Source organism: Peromyscus leucopus, chromosome 6 (assembly GCF_004664715.2).
Source record: "Peromyscus leucopus breed LL Stock chromosome 6, UCI_PerLeu_2.1, whole genome shotgun sequence".
Classification (NCBI taxonomy): Eukaryota; Metazoa; Chordata; class Mammalia; order Rodentia; family Cricetidae; genus Peromyscus; species Peromyscus leucopus.
The window spans coordinates 92,492,202-92,498,820 of record NC_051068.1 but is presented as its reverse complement, the minus strand read 5'-3'; the positions used below and the strand labels follow the sequence as shown (position 1 = coordinate 92,498,820).

Below are 6,619 nucleotides of genomic sequence, written 5' to 3'. Positions count from 1 at the left end.
CTGTCTATATGGGAGATGCTTCTAATATATTGGAAAGTAAAGAGAGCAAGGTAAAAGTGATTACATGGTACTTATTTTGAAGTGATATTTTGGCATTGATCAATTATCAGTGAAATACATTAAGAATTAAATGAATTCCTACTAGCTTGGTACAGTTGTCTCTGTAGGCTTCCCCATCATGATCTTGATGCCTCTTGCTCATAGAATCCCTCTTCCCTCTCTTTGACTGGACTGGAGCTTGGCCTGGTGCTTGGTTGTGGATCTCTGCATCTGCTTCCATCAGTTATGGAATGAAGGCTCTATGATTACAGTTAGGACATTCACCAATCTTGTTACTGGGGTAGGCCAGCTCAGGCACCCCCTCCACTATTGCTAGTAGTCTAAGCTGGGTCATCCTTGTAGATTCCTGGGAACTTCCCTAGCACCAGCTTTCTCCCCATCCCCATGATGTCTCCCTCTATCAAGGTATCTCTTTCATTGCTGTTCCTGTGGAGTCTGAACTAAGCCCTCAACATAAGCAAGACTCTTGTGTAGCTTGGTCTGCTTAAAAGGCCCCTGGCAGTAGGATCAGGATCTATCGCTGCTGCATGAGCTGGCTTTTTGAAGCCCACTACCTATGGTGGGATACTTTGCACAGCTTTGGTGCAGGGGGAGGGGCTTAGAACTGCCTCAACTGAATGTATCAGGCTCTACAGCCTCCCCATGGGAGGCCTTACCTTTTTGGAGGAGGGAATGGTGGTAGGTGGGTTCAGGAGTTGGCTGGGGGTGGGGAGCAGGTGGAGGGAAGAGAGGGGATCTGTGGTGGGTATGTAAAATAGATAAAAAAATTCTCAATAAAGAAAAAAATCTCAAAAAAGAGAAAAAAAATTAAATGAAACTGTCATGTAAAGTTTTGTTTAAAATAAATGTTAGAAGCACACATTAAGAGTTGAAGACCGAGTAAAGCAGATCCTCATTAAATGTCACTGTATTCCCAAACATTGCTGAGACATGGACATAATTATGAATCATTACTCAAATATCAATATTTTGCTCTTCAAACTTAACTCCATGAATTGAAAGTTGGATACACAATTTATCTCATTCACACAAGCAAAATGAACATCTGCTAACTTCCTGTCATGGGAGTGTGGCTGTGGTGGGCAGGGTGTGAACAGAGCCTCTGATGTGTAATGTTCATCCCATCTGCACACCAGGTGGCATTGCATGGCTAATCATGATAACACACGTCAGGATTCTTTACATATTTGGAGATAAGAAAGTCGGTTTATTCAAACTTTGTTTAAAAACTTTTTTTTCTTATGTGCTTACAGTAAATATCCTTAAAATTATATTGAAAGGATTACAGTATTTGAAATTTAAGTTAATTGGTGCACTAGTATTGGTTTTTCTATGTGTAAATTCATCATGTAATTTACAGTATTAACTAATGTGAGTTTAACTAATTAGGAATGAGTAGGAGAAGTAAACAAAGTTTTGTCTGTTGAATTGAGAACGCAATTGTACTGGCTATTCCTTGCACAATTCAGAGAGAAGATCGGGAGCAAATTAAATTAGATATAAATTTTAGTTGTATTGCTTCTAAAGTTGCTTTGCTGGGATATTCAGCATGACTCCGGGATGGACTTGAATGGGGCAATGAAGGAAGGAAAAACAAAAACACAGATATACAGATAAGCTGTGATTGAACAGTTCTAGTCTCTGATAGAGAAATTACAGGACCTCAGAATCTCAATGTGTTTATTATATTCCCTTGGGTTTATTGTATACAGCTGAACAAGGAGGCAGCATTATTACATACAGATAAAGAAGGGAGCAGGGTTTATGGTATACTACACCTGGGTCAGGAGATGCGTTCAGTTAATCTCAATATGATGCAGTTTCTGTAGGAGAGCAGTGTAGTGGGTAGTTGCTCTAGCTATGACTTTAAAGCACTGCCTATAGTGAGGGAACAGGTAACTGTTACAGCTGCCTGTGACCCTGAAGGATATGCCGGGCATGGCCACTCAGAACCCTGAAGACCTGGGATGCACATAGCCAATTTGTGGTATTGGCTGCTGGGATATTGGACCAGGCAAATCAACATGGGACATAGCTCAGCTTTCCTGGACCTTACCATAAATCTCCATGGTAGCGAGTTAACCCCCAAATAGATTCCTTTGCTCGTTAAATAGACTCCACAGATTTCCCAAATTAGTGCATTCTATAGGATATGAATATCCAGAGGGAGAAAGCTACCGTAGAATAAATTTCTGAACACACATTCAGTGAGGTCTGGAATTCTTCACAGGCAACTGTATTGAATTGGAGGAGGTGTACTACAGTGCCCTTAATGTTTCAGTGACAACACACACTACCTTTATTATGTTTATCACCTTCCAATGTCCACATCTGACTTCAAGAGGACAGCTGAGATTTACAGGATGATGACTACATGTACAAAAACAATCATAGCTCATTTCACATAGTACTTGCCTACGTCCCATTAAAATTCTTATATTTAAGATGTAAAAATCGAGTTTATGTTGGAGGATGACACTGGGGTTTACATTCAGTATAGGGAATCACAAGTTTAAAGTCCACTGCTTTGGGATTAACATTTCTTTGGAAACAACAACAAAAAAGAGGTTTTAAAAAAGAGAACAATTAGATGAACAAAGAAAAAAAACTATGTAAGCTCAAAGCTTCCTGAAAGCCAGGAAGGGGCCCCCACTAGAACCCAAGCATGTTTTCCCATGATCTCAAGCCTCCAGTTTCTACACCATATGAATCTGGATGTGTACTATCCAGTCTGAAGTCTTTGGCCAGAGCAGCCACAGAAGATGATGTGCTCACAGTATATGCTCAAAAAGTCCCCTTCAAGATTCAAATGGTAGTGTTCTCTCCAAAATGCAACTAGTAGCCTAACAAGTGGGAAAAAAATAAACATTTTCCTTACTTCAATGATTTACTAATCCTTTTATCAACTACTTTGTAAGAACTCATTAGGCCACTGGGAACACTAAAACAAAACAAATTCTTACATAATGAAAACACTTTTTTCCTTCTTTAGTAAGGGTAGTTACCATAAGGGAAATATATCTTTATTTCATAAAACATACAGGGAGAAATGTAACAGAAATCCCTCTCTATCTCTATTTTTTAAAAAATCCAAAGACAATAAAAATATTTGAAAGTAAAACATTTCATTTATATTTTTTCATAACTTTCATTAAATAAAAATAACAAAATATATAGAGTATCTTAGAAAAACTATTTATTTTAATTAATTAATGATCAAATTAATATATGACCAAATAAATATATGTTTACCATGGACAGTATTTAAGAATTTCCACTTAAAAAAAAGCTAATGTCTTCAAAATAGTTTTCTTTTTAACTTCATTTTTAAAATTTACTTATTATTTTGGGGGGAGCATATATGGATGCAGACAAGAGAACAATATGTGCGAGTTTATTTTTATTTTTATTTTTATTTTTTTGTTTTTTTCGAGACAGGGTTTCTCTGTGTAGCTTTGTGCCTTTCCTGGGACTCACTTGGTAGCCCCGGCTGGCCTTGAACTCACAGAGATCCGCCTGGCTCTGCCTCTCGAGTGCTGGGATTAAAGGCGTGCGCCACCACTGCCCGGCAACGAGTTTATTTTTTCCTTTTATTAAAATGGTGCTCATGGACCATACTCAAATTATTATCTTGCCTGTACCCACAGAGAAAATTCATCAGCCCTTAAAACAATTTCTTATATAAAAATAAAATACTTAACTAAACCTCTATAAGAAAATAAATCTACTCTTAAAAATTAACTCCAAATCCTCAAAGCAAATATCATAAGCATGTAATTCTAGATGCCACAATAAGGACTAAATAGAACTATTAGATAAGGATTAATCAGAGCCAATGAACTTGCCTTTGAATTTTGGAGGACATGGATGGAGGGAGGAAAGGAAAGAAAAAAAAAACAGAAAGACAGAGGGGGGATGAATGAATTTTAAATGGTTAAATGGTAATATCTTGAACCTTTTCAAGTAATAACATTCTTATTCTCTCTTCCTTTCTCTAATTTTCTTTCCTCAAAAATTTTAGTTCCCCAAATACATTATTGATAAACTGTGACAAGAATATGCTGAAAATTTTGAGTATCAAAATGAAGTATATTTGTACTCACACATTTCAAAGCGATAATAAACACATCTAACCAAAATAATAAAAGGGATACTAAAGTCCTTTATATTAATGTAACATGAGTATCTCATTATCAACATAGAAAAACATTTGTTCAGGTGGATCAGAATGAGAGTATCATGAAGAATTTGTTCTGTGGGAGGAATAGTCTAAAGAGTATTGATATTAGCATCAAGAGAGATTCAAGAATTTTCTCGGTGGGGAAGAGCATATAGATAGAATATTGGGAAAATGTGCTTTGGAAAAATGGCTGTATATGAAATGATGGTTGAGTTCTACAAATGGTAACTATAAAACTAAAAGAGTAGTATTGTGGAATATTAGTTTAAGATGTGTTAGATTTGTTGATGTTGTGGAATATTTGTTTAATGACACAAAGGTCTGTTGCATTATTTTGTGTTGCATTTGTTTAACTCTGTAAAGTTGTGTTATTTAGCCTGTCTAGAACATCTGATTGATCTAATAAGGATCTAAATGGCCAATAGGTAGGCAGGGGAGGCCTAGACAGAGCTGCCAGGCAGAGAGAATAAATAGAAGGAGAAATCTAGGCTTCAGAATAAAGAAGAAAGTTAGTGAGGTGTGAGAGAAGAAGGAGAGGAGGGCACCAAGGGTCAGACACCCAGACACCCAGCCATACAGCCAACCACGGAATAAGAAGGGAAGAAAGATATATAGAATAAAGAAAAGTAAAAAGTCTCAGAGGCAAAACATGGAAGAAGAGATACAGGAAAATTCAAGTTAGAAAAGCTGGCTAGAAACAAGCCAAGCTAAGGCTGCTCATTCATAAGTAAGAATAAGTCTCAGTGTATTCATTTGGGAGCTGAGTGGTGGGCCCCCAAAGAGTAAACAAACAAACAAACTACACAGTAGATTCATACAGTTCCAGTATCCTAAGGATGTTTTAGTTCATCCTGAGTGTCATGAATAGTGACTAACAATGTATGTGAGGCAATTGGCTTAAGTAGAGAAGAAGATCATGTGGACAAGCTTTACCCATGATCTTTGTCTCTGACAATCAATCTATTTCAAAATTATTGCCAACTGTGTGAACTTAGAATCAGAACAAAAAAATTTAGTCATCTTCAAAATAGTTACCTGGGGCCAGCAACAGAGCTGAGTAGGTAAGGGAGTCTGTGTTCAATTCCTGCACTTGTATGGTGGAAAGAAACTACTGACTCTAAGAAGCTGTCCTTGCATATATTCACACATACTGACACGTCTAAAAAATATATTAAAACATAATTTAAGCATTGAAGACAAAATAGACTTACTTGGCTATCACATGATATAAGCTAAAATCACTCAGGGAATACTAATTTAAGTATCTGTAAAAGAACACTGACAAATCTTTCTCAGAGTCCATATTATTTTCTTCTATTTTCATAAGGTGACCATCCTACCACCTGCTTTTGAAGATTAATATGTGCTTTCTATAGATATGTTAATACGATCAAAGAATAATTGCCCTACATCTCTTTTATCCCCTCTGGGGCTTTTCATGAACTCATTAACAGATGATTTAATGAACTCTCAGCTGGAATTCCTTTTCCCTCATTTTCAAATTCTTGGGAGCCATCTCACAATTATAAGAGAGTACTTACAAGTGATACTAGATTAAACAATATTACAAATTAAAAAAGTAATATTCACAGCAACATATTCATGCCTTTTTGCTTACAGTTAAGTCAGGTTTATTATTTTAAATAATGTATTTATAATTGTGGATATTGAGTAGGTAACTAGTTTTATCTGGGGCACAGAAGTAAAGTGGGTTGTCTAAAAACTTTATTGTATTTTCTTCTAAATAAATAGAAAACATACATGATTATCTACAATTTAGAAATTCCTGATTAAGAAACTAATTAAGAATAACTTTTGCAGAGACTAATTCTGGCTGTAAGAAGGCACAAGAGAGTTAAGTAAAGGCCACAGAACAGCAAATTTAATACCACAGTTTCTCAATGGATTTTCTTAATTGTAATTATCTCTTCTTCAGCTGTTATAATATTTGGTAATCTTCACATTACAAAATAGTCGTCTCTTCTAGTAACTAAATGAAAGGAAAAATAACCCAAATGGTTGTAACAATGAGAAATGAAACTAAATATAGAATCTAATTTTTCAAGAATATATGTTTGTGTTCAACAGCCTTAAGTGAAATGTTACAATGCAGGCAGGTGTCCTCAGAACACATTCGCTTTTGATCTTGGATCTAGAGAAGACTTTTAATCTTAGGGGATGACATTGTTTAGCTTAATCTTACTTTTCCTATAAAATTGTTTTTCCATGATTAGTGACCAATTGTTGGTTGATGTTAGAATGTTTGGAGTTGTATGTTGTATGTTGTTCTGCTTTTCTTAAACTTAACTCTACTTTCCATAATGACTGCTAGTCACACCCACCTCCAAGGCCTTGCCAAGAGTTAACAACAGATTGGTT

At 36.0% G+C, this 6,619-nt stretch overlaps 1 protein-coding gene across 2 annotated transcripts in view; it reads right to left on the bottom strand.

The window, feature by feature from the left end:
- The window catches only part of Dpyd (dihydropyrimidine dehydrogenase), an 847,112-nt gene that overhangs the window by 592,722 nt on the left and 247,771 nt on the right, over positions 1-6,619 (bottom strand). The gene's annotated exons all lie outside the window — the stretch shown is intronic.